Here is a 16,836-nt window from a genome sequence, read left to right on the forward strand (position 1 = left end):
TCCAGAGTCCCTCTAACTGTCTACCTTCTGTGAGTATTTTATTCTACTTTCTAAGAAGGACTGAAGCATCCACAGTTTGGTCTTCCTTGTTCTTGAACTTCATATGGTCTGTGAGCGGTATCATGAGTATTCCAAGAATTTTGCCTAATATCCACTTATCAGTGAGTACACACCATGTGTATTCTTTTGTGACTGGGTTACCTCATTCAAAATGATATTTTCTAGTTCCATCCACTTGCCTGTGAATTTCATGAAGTCATTATTTTTAATAGCTGAGTAGTACTCCATTTTGTAAATGTATCACTTTTTCTGTATCCATTCCACTATTAAGGAACATCTGGTCCCCCCCCCCAGCTTCTTGTTATTATACATAAGGCTGAAATATATAGTGAAGCATATGTCCTTGTTATATATTGGAGTATTGATTTAGTGTATGCCCAGGAGTGGAACAACTGGGTCCTTAGGTAGTTTTATGACTAATTTTCTGAGGAATCACTAGACTGATTTCCAGAATAGTTGTACTAGCTTACAAACCTACGAGGAATGTTCCTTTTTTTCCCCTCAAATCCTCACTATCATCTTTCATCACCTGTGTTTTTGATCTTAGCCATTCTGACTGGTGTGAAGTGGAATCTCTGGGTCATTTTGATTTGCATTTCCCATTTGGTAATCTTCAGTTGAGAATTCTTTGTTAACTCTGTACCACATTTTTTTTAAATAGGGTTATTTGGTTCTTTGGAGTCTAACTACTTGAATTCGGTGTATATATTGGATATTAGCCCTCTATTGAATGTGGGATTGGTAAAGACATTTTTCCAATCTATTGGTTGCTGTTTTGTCCTATTGACAGTATCCTTTGCCTTACAGAAGCTTTTCAGTTTTATGAGGTCCCATTTGCAAATTGTTGTTCTTACGACATAAGCCATTGGTATTCTGTTCAGGAATTTTCCCCTTGTTATCATGTATTCCAGGCTCCTCCCACTTTCTCTTCTATTGGTTTCAGTGTATCTGGTTTTATGTGGAGATCCTTGATCCACTTGGAGTTATTCTTGATCCACTTGTACTTGAGCTTTGTACTAGGAGATAAGAATGGATCAATTTGCATTCTTCTACATGCTAACCACTAGTTGTTCCATTACCATTTGTTAAAAATGCTGTATTTTCACAAAAATACTCAATAAAACTCTTGCAAACTGAATCGAAGAGCACATCAAAACAATCATCCATCATGATCAAGTAGGCTTCATCGCAGGCATGCAGGGATGGTTTAATATATGGAAAACCATCAACATAATCCACTAAATAAACAAACTGAAAGATAAAAACCACACGATCATTTTGTTAGATGCCATATGTGTATGACTGTATGTGTGTGGGTTCATTTCTGGGTCTTCCATTCTGTTCCATTGGTCTATCTGTCTGTCTCTGTACCAATACCACACAGTTTTTATCACTATTCCTCTGTAATACTGTTTGAGTTCAGGGATAGTGATTCCCCCTGAAGTCCTTTTATTGTTGAGGATAGTTTTAGCTATCCTGGGTTTTTTGTTATTCCAGATGAATTTGCAAATTGTTCTGTCTAACTCTCTGAAGAATAGTATTGAATTTGATGGGGATTGCACTGAATCTGTAGATCGCTTTTGGTAAAATGGCCATTTCTACTATATTAATCCTGCCAATCCATGAGCATGGGAGATCTTTCCATCTTCTGAGATCTTCTTCAATTTCTTTCTTCAGAGGCTTGAAGTTCTTATTGTACAGATCTTTTACTTGCTTGGTTAAAGTCACACCGAGGTACTTTATATTCTTTGGGACTACTATGAAGGGTGTCGTTTCCCTAGTTTCTTTCTCGGCTTGTTTCTCTTTTGTGTAAAGGAAGGCTATTGATTTATTTGAGTTAATTTTATACCCAGCCACTTTGCTGAAGTTGTTTATCAGCTTTAGTAGTTCTCTGGTGGAACTTTTGGGATCACTTAAATAAACTATCATATCATCTGCAAATAGTGATATTTTGACTTCTTCTTTTCCAATCTGTATCCCCTTGATCTCTTTTTGTTGTCTGATTGCTCTGGCTAGAACTTCAAGAACTGTATTGAATAAGTAGGGAGAGAGTGGGCAGACTTGTCTAGCCCCTGATTTTAGTGGGATTGCTTCAAGTTTCTCTCCATTTAGTTTAATGTTAGCAACTGGTTTGCTGTATATGACTTTTACTATGTTTAGGTATGGGCCTTGAATTCCTATTATTTCCAGGACTTTTATCATGTAGGGGTGTTGAATTTTGTCAAATCCTTTCTCAGCATCTAATGAAATGATCATGTGGTTTTGTTCTTTCAGTTTGTTTATATAATGAATCATGTTGATAGTTTTCCATATATTAAACCATCCCTTCATGCCTGGGATGAAGCCTACTTGATCATGGTGGATGATTGTTTTGATGTGCTCTTGGATTCGGTTTGCCAGAATTTTATTGAGTATTTTTGCGTCGATATTCATAAGGGAATTTGGTCTGAAGTTCTCTTTCTTTGTTGGGTCTTTGTGTGGTTAGTTATAATAGTAATTGTGGCTTCATAGAAGGAATTTGGTACTTCTCCATCTGTTTCTATTTTGTGGAATAGTTTGGAGAGTACTGGTATGAGGTCTTCTATGAAGGTCTGATAGAATTAAACCCATCTGCTCCTGGTCCCTTTTTGCTTGGGAGACTTTTAATGACTGCTTCTGTTAGGAGTTATAGGGTTGTTTAAATGGTTTATATGTTCCTGATTTAACTTAGGTACCTTGAATTTGTCTAGAAAATTGTCCATTTCCTCCAGATTTTCAAGTTTTGTTGAATATAGACTTTTGTAGTGGGATCTGATGATTTTTTGAATTTCCCCAGATTCTGTAGTTATGTCTCCCTTTTCCTTTCTGATTTTGTTAATTTGGACACACGCTCCGTGTCCTCTTGTTAGTCTGGCTAAGGGTTTATCTATCTTGTTTATTTTCTTAGAGAACCAGCTCTTGGTTTTGTTGATTCTTTGTATCGTCCTTTTTGTTTCTACTTGGTTGATTTCAGCCCTGAATTTGATTATTTCCTGACTTGTTCTCCTCTTGGGTGTATTTGCTTCTTTTTATTCTAGAACATTTACCTGTGCTGTCAAGCTACTGATGTATGCTTTCTCCTGTTTCTTTTTTCAGGCACTCAGAGCTATGAGTTTTCCTCATAGCACCACTTTCATTGTGTCCCATATGTCTTGGTATGTTGTAACTTTATTTTCATTAAATTCTAAGAAGTCTTTAATTTCTGTCTTTATTTCTTCCTTGACTAAGTTATCATTGAGTAGAGCATTGTTCAACTTCCATGTATATGTGGGCATTCTTCCCTTTCTGTTTCCATGATCTGTCTGTTGATGAGAGTGGGGTGTTGAAATCTCCTACTAATATTATATGAGGTACAATGTGTGATTTGGATTTTAGTAAGGTTTGTTCTTGAATAGTAGGTGCCCTTGTATTTGGAGCATTGATATTTAGGATTGAGAGTTCATCTTGATGGATTTTTTTCTTTGATGAATATGATGTGTCCTTACTTATCTTTTCTGATGATTTTTCATTGAAAGTCGATTTCATTTGATATTAGAATGGCTACTCCAGCTGCTTCTTCTGACCATTTGCTTGGAAAATGGCTATCCAGCCTTTTATTCTGAGGTAGTTTCTGTCTTTGTCTCTCATGTGTGTTTCCTGTATGCAGCAAAATGCTGGGTCTTCTTTATATATCCAGTCTGTTAGTTTATGTCTTTTTATTAAGGAACTGAGTCCATTGTTGTAGAGAGATATTAAGGAATAGCGATTATTGCTTCATGTTTTTTCATATTTAGAGATGGGATTATGTTTGTTTTTCTCTCTTCTTTTGGTTTCATTGCAAGAAGATTACTTTCTTGCTTTTTCTAGGGTGTAGTTTTCCTCTCTCTGTAGGGCTTTTCCATCTATTATCCTTTGTAGGGCTGGATTTGTGTAAATTTCGTTTTGTCATGGAATGTCTTGGTTTTTCCCTATACAGTAATTGACAGTTTTGCCGGATATAGTAGCCTGGGCTCACATTTGAGTTCTCTTAGGGTCTGTATGACATCTGTCCTGGATCTTCTGTCTCTCATAGTCTCTGGTGAGAAATCTCATGTAATTCTGATAGGTCTACCTGTATATGTTACTTGACCTTTCCCCCTTACTTCTTTTCTTATTCTGTTTTTATTTTGTACATTTTTTGTTTTGACTATTATGTGATGGGAGGAATTTCTTTTCTGGTCCAATGTATTTGGAGTTCTGTAGTCTTCTTTTTTGTTTATGGGCATCTCTTTCTTCAGGTTACAGAAGTTTTCTTGCAGAATTTTTTTGAAGATATTTACTGGCCCTTTAAGTTGGGAGTCTCCACTCTCTTTTATACCTATTATCCTTAGGTTTGATCTTTTCATTGTGTCCTGGGTTTTCTGTATGTTTTGGTCTAAGAGCTTTTTTTGGTATTTCAAATTATCTTTGATGGTTGTGTCCTATTGCTCCTGAGATTCTTTCTTCTATCTGTTGTATTCTGTTGGTGATGACTCCTGATCTCTTTCCTGGATTTTCTATCTCCAGTGTTGTCTTCCTTTGTGATTGTTTTATTGATTCTATTTCCATTTTTAAATCTTAGATGGTTTTGTTCAATTCCTCCTCCTGTTTGGTTGTGTTTTCCTGTAATTCTTTAAGGGAATTTTGTGTTTTTCTTTAAGAGCTTCTACTTGTTTACTTGTGTTGTCCTGTATTTTCTTAAGGGAGTTATTTATGTCCTTCTTAAAGTCCTCCATCATCATGATAAAATGTGATTTTAAGTCTAAATCTTTCTTTTCTGGTGTGTTTGGATATCTAGTGTTTGCTTTGGTGGGAGAATTGGGCTCTGATGATGCCAAGCAGTCTTGGTTTCTGTTGCTTGGGTTCTTGTGCTTGCCTCTTGCCATCAAGTTGCCTCTGGTGTTAACTTGTCTTCCTGTTTCTGCTGCTCCTGGCAGCTGGTTTTCAGTTCTTGACGAGGGCAGGAACCAAAAGTGTCCTGCCCCTGACTGCTGCTAGGTCCCTGTGTGCAGGAGGGTACAGATGGCATTAGTCGTTATTTTCCCCCTGGGCCAGGAATTTGGGCAGAGAGTAGTCGCCTCTGGTTTCTCAGGAGTGTTGGCACTCCTGAGGGTTCAGCTCTCCCGCCCACAGCATTTGGGTGCAGGGAACTCTTTGACAGGTTCAGTTCAGTTCTGGGCACAGACCTGGACCACAGGTTCCTGCAGTTGACTGCTCCTATATCCCTGCATCCAGAGGCACTATGCAGTTTCCTCTTAGTCCAGATATGTGGGCAAAGGTGGGCAGAAGTGGCAGTCTGTTCTGCAGTCTCAGAATTGTCCACACTTTTGGGTGTTCAGTACTCTCTTCCATGGGACTTGGCTCTATAGGCTTTTATACAATTGTGGCTATCTATTTCTTTAGGTTGGGATAATTTTCTTCTATAATTTTGTGGCCTTTTTTGTGTTCTTTGGGCTCAGAATCTTCACTCTCCTCTATTCCTATTATTCTTAGATTGGTCTTTTGGTTGTGTGCTGGACTTCCTGGATGTTTTGAGTTAGGATGTTTTTGTTTTATGATTTGAAATTTCTTTGACAGTTATGTCAATATCTTCTAATGTATCTTTTATACTTGAAATTCTCTCTTTTATTTTTTATATTCTGTTGGTGAAGCTTACATCTGTAATTCCTGACTTCTTTCCTAGATTTTCCATTTCAAGGGTTGCCTCCATTTGTGTTTTCTTCATTGTTTCTACTTTTACTTTTTTGTCTTGGATCATTTTGTGCAATTCTGTTATCTGTTTTATTGTGTTTTCTTGTACTTCTTTAAGGGATTTATTTGTTTCCTCTTTATGGCTTCTACCTATTTATTTGTGTTTTCTTCCATTTCTTTTAGCGAGTTATTTATATTGTCCTTTAAGGAATCTATTACATTCATGAGATGGGATTTTAGGTCAGCTTCATGATTTGCAGGCTTGTTGATATATTCAGGGCTTGCTGTGATAGGAGAATCATGTTCTGTTGATACTAAAGTATATTGCCTTCTGTTGCTTATGTTCTTGTGCTTGTCTCTTGCCATCTGGGTTATTCCTGGTATTAGCTGGTCTGGGAGTCTCTGTCTGGTACCTTCCTCTTATATCTCTGGGTTCCTGCATTTCTCCTGGTAGGCCTGTGGCCCTAGGTTTAGCAGATCCTCTGTGAGGCCTGAGGACTGTGGGGTCTTCAGAAGGGTGTGCATGCTTGTGAACTATTGCTATGGCTGCTGTGACCCTTCTGGGAGGCCTTCAGACTATGGTATCTTAAGAGGGGTAGACTAGCTCCTGTTTTGTTGCCCTTACTGCACCAGATCTCCTGGGATGCTTTCATATTATTGGGTCTTCACAGCAGCAGCCAACCTGTTGCCCTGTGTGTAGCTGTTCTCCTGGGAGGCCTTGAGAATGTGTGGTCTTCTTCCCTGTGTGCAGCAGAACTCCAAAGAGGCTTTCAGACTCTTGGGTTAGTTGCCCTGCTTGAGGAAGAACTCCTGGGAGACCTTCAGAATGTGGTGTCTTTATAGGAGGAGACAGGCTGGTGATCTGCCCAGGTCAGAAAGAGAGTGGAGTTCAGGGCATGGGAGATTTGTGGGTGATGGATTCTGAGCCTGGTGGGTTGCTCAGTATTCCTGGTGGCTGTGTCTGTCAGGGAAGGTCCCTTAGAAGTTTCACTGCACGCAGTGGATCTCCCAGGAGGCCTTTAGACTGTGATGTCTTCAGAGGAGGAGACAAGCTGGTGATCTGCCCCTGGCCATAACTCTTTACAGATGTGGAATTATAGAACCAGCCTTTTATTTTATTAACTTGAGTATTTCTTATATACATTTCGAGTGTTATGCCCTTTCCCAGTTTCCGGGCAAACATCCCCCTCCCACCTCCCCTTCCTTATGGGTGTTCCCCTCCCCATCCCCCCCCATTGCCACCCTCCCCCCAACAGTCTAGTTCACTGGGGGTTCAGTCTTAGCAGGACCCAGGGCTTCCCCTTCCACTGGTGCTCTTACTAGGATATTCATTGCTACCTATGAGGTCAGAGTCCAGGGTCAGTCCATGTATAGTCTTTAGGTAGTGGCTTAGTCCCTGGAAGCTCTGGTTGCTTGGCATTGTTGTACATATGGGGTCTCTAGCCCCTTCAAGCTCTTCCAGTTCTTTCTCTGATTCCTTCAATGGGGGTCCTATTCTCAGTTCAGTGGTTTGCTGCTGGCATTCGCGTCTGTGTTTGCTGTATTCTGGCTGTGTCTCTCAGGAGCAATCTACATCCGGCTCCTGTCGGCCTGCACTTCTTTGCTTCATCCATCTTGTCTAATTGGGTGGCTGTATATGTATGGGCCACATGTGGGGCAGGGTCTGAATGGGTGTTCCTTCGGTCTCTGTTTTAATCTTTGCCTCTCCCTTCCCTGCCAAGGGTATTCTTGTCCCCCCCCCTTTTTTGGTTCTTTTTTTCGGAGCTGGGGACCGAACCCAGGGCCTTGTGCTTCCTAGGTAAGCACTCTACCACTGAGCTAAATCCCCAGTTCCCTTGTTCCCCTTTTAAAGAAGGAGTGAAGCATTCACATTTTGATCATCCCTCTTGAGATTCATTTGTTCTAGGCATCTAGGGTAATTCAAGCATTTGGGCTAATAGTTACTTATCAATGAGTGCATACGAATGTGTTCTTCTGTGATTGGGTTAGCTCACTCAGGATGATATTTTCCAGTTCCAACCATTTGCCTACGAATTTCATAAAGTCATTGTTTTTGATAGCTGAGTAATATTCCATTGTGTAGATGTACCACATTTTCTGTATCCATTCCTCTGTTGAAGGGCATCTGGGTTCTTTCCAGCTTCTGGCTATTATAAATAAGACTGTGATGAACATAGTGGAGCATGTGACTTTTTTATATGTTGGAGCAACTTTTGGGTATATTCCCAAGAGAGTTATAGCTGGATCCTCAGGCAGTTCAATGTCCAATTTTCTGAGGAACCTCCAGACTGATTCCAGAATGGTTGTACCAGTCTGCAACCCCACCAACAATGGAGGAGTGTTCCTCTTTCTCCACATCCTCTCCAGCATCTGTTGTCACCTGAGTTTTTGATCTTAGCCATTCTCACTGGTGTGAGGTGAAATCTCAGGGTTGTTTTGATTTGCATTTCCTTTATGACTAAAGATGTTGAACATTTCTTTAGGTGTTTCTCAGCCATTCGGCATTCCTCAGCTGTGAATTCTTTGTTTAGCTCTGAATCCCATTTTTTAATAGGGTTATTTGTGTCCCTGTCGTCTAACTTCTTGAGTTCTTTGTATATTTTGGATATAAGGCCTCTATCTGTTGTAGGAATGGTAAAGATCTTTTCCCAATCTGTTGGTTGCCGTTTTGTCCTAACCACAGTGTCCTTTGCCTTACAGAAGCTTTGCTGTTTTATGAGATCCCATTTGTCGATTCTTGATCTTAGAGCATAAGCCATTGGTGTTTTGTTCAGGAAATTTTTTCCAGTGCCCATGTGTTCCAGATGCTTCCCTACTTTTTCTTCTATTAGTTTGAGTGTATCTGGTTTGATGTGGAGGTCCTTGATCCACTTGGACTTAAGCTTTGTACAGGGTGATAAGCATGGATCGATCTGCATTCTTCTACATGTTGACCTCCAGTTGAACCAGCACCATTTGCTGAAAATGCTATCTTTTTTCCATTGGATGGTTTTGGCTCCTTTGTCAAAAATCAAGTGCCCATAAGTGTGTGGGTTCATTTCTGGGTCTTCAATTCTATTCCGTTGGTCTTTCTGTCTTTCTCTGTACAAATACCATGCAGTTATTATCACTATTGCTCTGTAATACTGCTTGAGTTCAGGGATAGTGATTCCCCCTGAAGTCCTTTTATTGTTGAGGATAGTTTTAGCTATCCTGGGTTTTTTGTTATTCCAGATGAATTTGCAAATTGTTCTGTCTAACTCTTTGAAGAATTGGATTGGTATTTTGATAGGGATTGCATTGAATCTGTAGATTGTTTTTGGTAAAATGGCCATTTTTACTATATTAATCCTGCCAAGCCATGAGCATGGGAGATCTTTCCATCTTCTGAGGTCTTCTTCAATTTCTTTCTTCAGTGTCTTGAAGTTCTTATTGTACAGATCTTTTACTTGCTTGGTTAAAGTCACAGCGAGATACTTTATATTATTTGGGTCTATTATGAAGGGTGTCGTTTCCCTAATTTCTTTCTCGGCTTGTTTCTCTTTTGTGTAGAGGAAGACTCCTGATTTATTTGAGTTAATTTTATACCTAGCCATTTTGCTGAAGTTGTTTATCAGCTTTAGTAGTTTTCTGGTGGAACTTTTGGGATCACTTAAATAAACTATCATATCATCTGCAAATCGTGATATTTTGACTTCTTCTTTTCTGATCTGTATCCCCTTGACCTCCTTTTGTTTTCTGATTGCTCTGGCTAGAACTTCAAGAACTATATTGAATAAGTAGGGAGAGAGTGTGCAGCCTTGTCTAGTCCCTGATTTTAGTGGGATTGCTTCAAGTTTCTCTCCATTTAGTTTAATGTTAGCAACTGGTTTGCTGTATATGGCTTTTACTATGTTTAGGTATGGGCCTTGAATTCCTATTCTTTCCAGGACTTTTATCATGAAGGGGTGTTGAACTTTGTCAAATGCTTTCTCAGCATCTAATGAAATGATCATGTGGTTTTGTTCTTTCAGTTTATTTATATAATGGATCACGTTGATGGTTTTTTGTATATTAAACCATCCCTGCATGCCTGGGATGAAGCCTACTTGATCATGTTGGATGATTGTTTTGATGTGCTCTTGGATTCGGTTTGCCAGAATTTTATTGAGTATTTTTGTGTTGATATTCATAAGGGAAATTGGTCTGAAGTTCTCTTTTTTTGTTGGGTCTTTGTGTGGTTTAGGTATAAGAGTAATTGTGGCTTCATAGAAGGAATTCGGTAGTGCTCCATCTGTTTCAATTTTGTGGAATAGTTTGTATAATATTGGTATGAGGTCTTCTATGAAGGTCTGATAGAATTCTGCACTAAACCTGTCTGCACCTGGGCTCTTTTTGGTTGGGAGGCCTTTAATGACTGCTTCTATTTCCTTAGGAGTCATGGGGTTGTTTAACTGGTTTATCTGTTCCCGATTTAACTTCGGTACCTGGTATCTGTCTAGGAATTTGTCCATTTCCTGCAGATTTTCAAGTTTTGTTGAATATAGGCATTTATAGTAAGATCTGATGATTTTTTGAATTTCCTCTGAATCTGTAGTTATGTCTCCCGTTTCATTTCTCATTTTGTTAATTTGGACGCACTGTCTGTGTCCTCTCGTTGGTCTGGCTAAGGGTTTATCTATCTTGTTGATTTTCTCAAAGAACCAACTTTTGGTTCTGTTGATTCTTTTTATGGTCCTTTTTGTTTCTACTTGGTTGATTTCAGCTCTGAGTTTGATTATTTCCTGCCTTGTACTCCTCCTGGGTGTATTTGCTTCTTTTTGTTCTAGAGGTTTTAGGTGTGCTGTCAAGCTGCTGACATATGCTCTTTCCAATTTCTTTCTGCAGGCACTCAGCGCTATGAGTTTTCCTCTTAGCACAGCTTTCATTGTGTCCCATAAGTTTGGGTATGTTGTACCTTCATTTTCATTAAATTCTAAAAAGTCTTTAATTTCTTTCTTTATTTCTTCCTTGACCAGGTTATCATTGAGTAGAGCATTGTTCAATTTCCACCTATATGTGGGCATTCTTCCCTTATTGTTATTGAAGACCAGTTTTAGGCCATCGTGGTCTGATAGCACGCATGGGATTTTTTCTATCTTTCTGTACCCGTTGAGGCCCGTTTTTTGACCAATTATATGGTCAATTTTGGAGAAAGTACCATGAGGAGCTGAGAAGAAGGTATATCCTTTTGCTTTAGGATAGAATGTTCTGTAAGTATCTGTTAAGTCCATTTGGCTCATGACTTCTCTTAGTCTGTCTACGTCTCTGTTTAATTTCTCTTTCCATGATCAGTCCATTGATGAGAGTGGGGTTTTGAAATCTCCTACTATTATTGTGTGAGGTGCAATGTGTGTTTTGAGCTTTAGTAAGGTTTCTTTTACGTATGTAGGTGCCCTTGTATTTGGGGCATAGATATTTAGGATTGAGAGTTCATGTTGGTGAATTTTTCCTTTGATGAGTATTAAGTGTCCTTCCTAATCTTTTTTGATGACCTTTAATTGAAAATTGATTTTATTTGTTATTAGAATGGCTACTCCAGCTTGCTTCTTCTGACCATTTGCTTGGAAAGTTGTTTTCCAGCCTTTCACTCTGAGGTAGTGTCTGTCTTTGTCTCTGAGGTGTGTTTCCTGTAGGCAGCAGAATGCAGGGACCTTGTTGCATATCCAATTTTTTAATCTATGTCTTTTTATTGGGGAGTTGAGGCCATTGATGTTGAGAGATATTAAGGAATAGTGATTATTGCTTCCCATTATATTAATATTTGGATATGAAGTTATGTTTGTGTGCTTTTCTTATCTTTGTTTTGTTGCCAAGACAATTAGTTTCTTGCTTCTTCTAGGGTATAGCTTGCCTCCTTATGTTGGGCTTTACCCTTTATTATCCTTTGTAGTGCTGGATTTTTAGAAAGATATTGTGTAAATTTGGTTTTGTCATGGAATATCTTGGTTTCTCCATCTATGTTAATTGAGAGTTTTGCAGGATACAGTAACCTGGGCTGGCATTTGTGTTCTCTTAGGGTCTGTATGACATCTGTCCAGGATCTTCTGGCCTTCATAGTTTCTGGCGAAAAGTCTGGTGTGAATCTTATAGGTCTGCCTTTGTATGTTACTTGACCTTTTTCCCTTACTGCTTTTATTATTCTTTCTTTATTTTGTGTGTTTGGTGTTTTGACTATTATGTGACGGGAGGTGTTTCTTTTCTGGTCTAATCTATTTGGAGTTCTGTAGGTTTCTTGTATGCCTATGGGTATCCCTTTTTTTAGGTTAGGGAAGTTTTCTTCTATGATTTTGTTGAAGATATTTACTGGTCCTTTGAACTGGGAGTCTTCACTCTCTTCTATACCTATTATCCTTAGGTTTGATCTTCTCACTGAGTCCTGGATTTCCTGTATGTTTTGGACCAGTAGCTTTTTCTGCTTTACAGTATCTTTGACAGTTGAGTCAATGATTTCTATGGAATCTTCTGCTCGTGAGATTCTCTCTTCCATCTCTTATATTCTGTTGGTGAAGCTTGTATCCACAGCTCTTTGTCTCTTGTTTTGGTTTTCTATATCCAGGGTTGTTTCCATGTATTCTTTCTTGATTGCTTCTATTTCCATTTTTAATTCCTTCAACTGTTTGATTGTGTTTTCCTGGAATTCTTTCAGGGATTTTTGCGATTCCTCTCTGTAGGCTTCTACTTGTTTATTAATGTTTTCCTGTGTTTCTCTAAGGGAGTTCTACACGTCTTTCTTGAAGTCCTCCAGCATCATGATCAAATATGATTTTGAAACTAGATCTTGCTTTTCTGGTGTGTTTTGATATTCCGTGTTTGCTTTGGTGGGAGAATTGGGCTCCGATGATGCCATGTAGTCTTGGTTTCTCTTGCTTGGGTTCCTGTGCTTGCCTCTCGCCATCAGATTATCTCTGGTGTTACTTTGTTCTGTTATTTCTGACAGTGGCTAGAGTGTGGCTTATAAGTCTGTGTTTCAGGAATGCTGTCGACCTGTTTTCCTGTTTTCTGTCAGCCAGTTATGCGGACAGTGTGTTCTGCCTTCGGGCGTGTAGTTTTTCCTCTCTACAGGTCTTCAGCTGTTCCTGTGGGCCTGTGTCTTGAGTTCACCAGGCAGGTCACTTGCAGTAGAAAATTTGGTCTTACCTGTGGTTCTGAGGTTCAAGTTTGCTCGTGGGGTGTTGCTTATGAGCTCTCCCCGGTGGCAGCAACCAGGAAGATCTGCGCCGCCCCTTCGTGGAGCTTCCCTGCACCAGGGTTCCAGATGGCGTTTGCTGTTTACCTCTGGCATCAGAGATGTGTGCAGAGTGCAGTCTCTTCTGGTTTCCCAGGCGTGTCTGCCTCTCTGAAGGTTTAGCTCTCCCTCCCACGGGATTTGGGTGCAGAGAACTGTTTATCTGGTAGATCCCTTCAGGTTCTGGCCGTGTCTCAGATCAGCCGTCCTGCTGCTCTTGGGCCCTCCTCTACGGGAACCCAGAGGCCTTATACAGTTTCCTCTTGTGCCAGGGATGTGGGCAGGGGTGGGCGGTGTTGGTGGTCTCTTCCGCTCTGCAGGCTCAGGAGTGCCCACCTGACCAAGCGGTGACGTCTCTCTCTATGGGGTCTGGGAGCAGAGAGGTGCTGCGGGCTGGGATCCGTTTGGTTTGGGACTCCTGGTAAACTCTGGAAGTGCCCGGTCCTACAGGAATTTTGCCTGTGTGTCCTGAGTTCACCAGTTAGGTCTCTTGCAGCAACAAAGTTGGTCTTACCTGTGGTCCTGAGGCTCAATTTCACTCGTGGGGTGCTGCCTACGAGCTCTCAGCTGAGGCAGCAACCAGGAAGATCTGTGCCCCCTTTCCGGGAGCTTCAGTGCACCAGGGTTCCAGATCGTGTTTGGTGTTTTCCTCTGGCGTCAGAGATGTGTGCAGAGTGCAGTCTCTTCTGGTTTCCCAGGCGTGTCTGCCTCTCTGAAGGTTTAGCTCTCCCTCCCATTGGATTTGGGTGCAGAGAACTGTTTATCCGGTAGATCCCTTCAGGTTCTGGCGGTGTGTAGCATTGTTTTTTTGAGTCAGAATCTCTTACCAGGCTAGTAATTATCCAGGAGGCTGACTTATCAGCATATTTTAGGGATCTACCTGTTTACATCCCCTCAGTGGTAGGATTACAAGAGTCTGCCATGGAAACAGGCCAAAAAAGGGAAAACATGACTGCAAGGAATAGAATTCAGATCTTCAATTCTGCAAGGCAAGCAGGCACCATCCTGATTTTTAAAGAATTTTTTTTTGCTTTTGAATAAATACCTGCCCTTCATTTTAGATAATTTCTAATAATGTCTAGCACATTGGAACAGTTGGGATGCCAGAGTGGGCACAAAACTTGTACTTAAAGTCTATGTGCTTGGAGCAGTCACAGTAGATGGTCACCTTCAGTGTGTGGTAAATTTGTTACTCATCTGGTAGAGTAGCTCTGAGTGGCAGGCCCATTTCATCTTCACAATAATTGAAGTCCATTGGGAAAGGTTTCTACTCTCAGAGTATACACGTGCTCACAGAATGCTAGGTGTTCAGAAGCCAGGCTGTCAACTGCCAGCAAGAACCCTGAGATCCCCTGGTAGCCTTCGGTTCAGAGGATTGCTTTATCCTCTCCAGATGAAAACCTTCATTATCTTTCCAGGACAGTTTCTGGGTAGTGTGCCAGATAGGGCAGATTAGGGAGAGAGACTTTGTCCTGAGGCAGAGTATCATCCAGTACCAATGTTTAAAGACCCGTGCCTCTAGTAGTATGAGTATAAATTCAGGAGCCTTATGCTGTTCATTGGTTAGCAGAGATGCCATGCTGTTCATTCTGCTGCTTAGGTTGGTTTCTGTTTGTCACTCTACTTCCCATGACTCAAGTTTCTTATTGTTTCTTTTCTCAGCTCTCACTGACATCATTGGTTCATGAGACCACATGACTTCCTGAGATGTTACTGACAGTTAAAACTCACTGACGTGTAGTTGACATTTTCTTTAGTTGCACAACAACTGGTAAGTTGATCATTATGTAGTAAATAAGTACTCACTCATGCTGGAACAAGAAAGTCTAATTAAGCTGAGTGAGCACAGACAAGAAACAGATGTATGATGGAGGTTTGTTTAGAAGAAAGCTTCTGGGGTATGGGGGGTGGGATGCAAAAACATTCATATTTGTTATATAAATATATGAAATGTTTAAACAAAAAGTATCCTACTTTCATTTTGGTGGGTTCTGTTGTCTTCAGCTAAAAGCCTTGTTTTCCCTTATCCAACTATGTGTGTGTGTGTGTGTGTGTGTGTGTGTGTATGTATGTATGTATGTATGTATGTATGTATGTATGAATGAATGATATATATTATCACACACTAGGCTTAGATGCTGACCATCTTAGGAAATCCTCAAACAGTTTTGGCTAGCAGCCTTATGACTGCATTGCACAGTTTTGTTTGTTCTCTTTCTTTTTGCCTTCTTCTTCTTCTTCTTCTTCTTCTTCTTCTTCTTCTTCTTCTTCTTCTTCTTCTTCTTCTTCTTCTTCTTCTTCTTCTTCTCCTCCTCCTCCTCCCCCCTCCTCCTCCTCCCCCTCCTCCTCCTCCTCTTCCTCTTCTTTTTCTTCTTCTTCCTCTCTCTCTCCTCCTCTTCTTTTTCTTCTTCTTCCTCTCTCTCTCTCTCTCTCTCTCTCTCTCTCTCTGACAGGATCTCACCATGTATCCTTGGCTTTCCTGGAACTCACCATGTACATTAGGTTTACTCAAATTTATACAAATCGACTAGCCTTTGCCTCTAGAGTGCTACGATTAACCACTCCCAGCCCCCAGCCTTTTCCCTTTTCTTTTCACACCAAGCAGAACTGCTTAGTCCTTAGCTGACTGTAAGCTTAGAAGGGTTGAGAAAATGATCTGATTCAACCTCATTTCATCTCGGTGTATACTATGGATTCAGAAATTGCAATTTGGTTCTTGGTTCACTACTCGGCACCATTCATAACATTTAGAACTAGAGCCACACTGCTTATGTGTGATTGTATTTCCTATTTTCTTTGATAGCAAGCACCAAATCCCTAGAAATGTCTACCTCACAGACTCATCATAGGACTCTTTGAACTCAACCTAACAAACCTGATGGGAAGAGAATAATACTTTGGTGGAGGGATTTCTTTCAGCTGAGTGACACATCTCTAATGTGCTCTTTTATTTTTTTCTTCTTCCCCACAGGGTTCTTCATCTCAAACAGTATTTGAAGAACCAGCAAAACCCCTTATGTGACAGGATGGTGGATTCATTTGTGCCACAGAAAATACCCTTGCTAGGGAAATAGTTTAGGGAAAACCACATCCAGGCACTTCAAACTCAGTCTGGATGTTTATAGATATAAGGTTGTTTGTACATTTGAAAAAATCCATCTTTTCTCATTAATAATGGACTCCTTAAATTGAGAGAAAATTTTGAAATGCTAAAAAAATAGTCCTCTATTTTTCAAGACTACTTTAAATTTTTCTTGAAAGGAATATTCCCCACCACATTTTTCTTCCCTGTCCCCTTTCTCTCTATACAATTACATGACAGTGAGGGGCTTGAAAGTAAATGCACAGGTAGCATCCATGTCATAAAATACAGCTTTGTGGACCTGTTAGATTCAAAGTGTTTCAAAATGCTGAGGCTGATGACAAAGTCTTTTTTTTTTTTTTTTTTTTTTTTTTTTTTTTTTTTTCTTCCTTGACCAGGTTATCATTGAGTAGAGCATTGTTCAACTTCTATGTACATGTAGGCCTTCTTTCCTTATTGTTATTGAAGACCAGCTTTAGCCTGTGGTGGTCTGATAGGACGCATGGTGTTATTTCTATCTTTCTTTATCTGTTGAGGCCTGTTTTTTGCCCAATTATACGGTCAATTTTGGAGAAAGTACCATGAGGTGGTGAGAAGAAGGTATATCCTTTTGTTTTAGGATAGAATGTTCTATAAGTATCTGTTAAGTCCATTTGGTTCATAACTTCTGTTAGTCTGTCTATGTCTCTGTTTAATTTCTGTTTCCATGATCTGTCCATTGATAAGAGTGGGGTGTTGAAATCTCCTACTATTATTGTGTGAC

Source organism: Rattus norvegicus, chromosome 2 (assembly GCF_021556685.1).
Source record: "Rattus norvegicus strain SHRSP/BbbUtx chromosome 2, alternate assembly SHRSP_T2T, whole genome shotgun sequence".
Taxonomy (NCBI): Eukaryota; Metazoa; Chordata; class Mammalia; order Rodentia; family Muridae; genus Rattus; species Rattus norvegicus.